This window comes from Myotis davidii, unplaced genomic scaffold (genome assembly GCF_000327345.1).
Source record: "Myotis davidii unplaced genomic scaffold, ASM32734v1 scaffold326, whole genome shotgun sequence".
In the NCBI taxonomy this organism is placed as follows: domain Eukaryota; kingdom Metazoa; phylum Chordata; class Mammalia; order Chiroptera; family Vespertilionidae; genus Myotis; species Myotis davidii.
In genome coordinates this window covers 682011-682588 of record NW_006296626.1, presented here as the reverse complement: position 1 = coordinate 682588, position 578 = coordinate 682011, and the positions used below count along the sequence as shown (strand labels likewise).

The 578-nt window shown below is 68.0% G+C and overlaps 1 protein-coding gene across 1 annotated transcript in view; it reads right to left on the bottom strand.

Annotated features, from left to right (window-relative positions):
* The window catches only part of EPN1 (epsin 1), a 9873-nt gene that overhangs the window by 2180 nt on the left and 7115 nt on the right, over positions 1 to 578 (bottom strand). The gene's annotated exons all lie outside the window — the stretch shown is intronic.

The following is a 578-nucleotide window of genomic DNA, read 5'->3' as shown; positions in this document are numbered from 1 at the left end:
GATGCCCACGCCCAGCACCAAGCCCGCTGACCGGTGCACCCCAAGTGCACCCAGCCTGGGCCAGCGCCTCCACGTCACTGCCCGCTCCAGGCTTCCCGCGCTGCACTCCCTCCCCCAGGTCCCGCGTCCTGGCTGGACTTGGCGACAAGAGCCCTGTCCTGGGATGTGCAGGTGACCACCCCCCAGGCTGCAGGCAGCACGGAGAAGGCAGCACGGAGGCCCGTGGCCGGGCTGTGCGTAGTCAGTCCACATCCCGGGGACGCTGAGCTGTGCGGGAGTACTGGCAAGAGTGTTGGCCACCCGCCCTCACTGGCCGGGGTCTGTCCCCACCCTGGGAACAGGACCAGCCTCGTGACCCAAAGCCACGGCCTGGGAGGCTGGCCTTGCTGTGAAGACACCGGGACACACACAGTGTGAGGCCACAGGACAGGCAGCCGGGACACATGCCCCGTGCACCCAGGGCAGGGCCCACACCTCCTCCCCACACACCTCGTCCCCACACTCACCTCCTCCCCACTCATCTCTCCCCACACTCACCTCCTCCCCACACTCATCTCTTCGCACACTCCTCCTCCCTA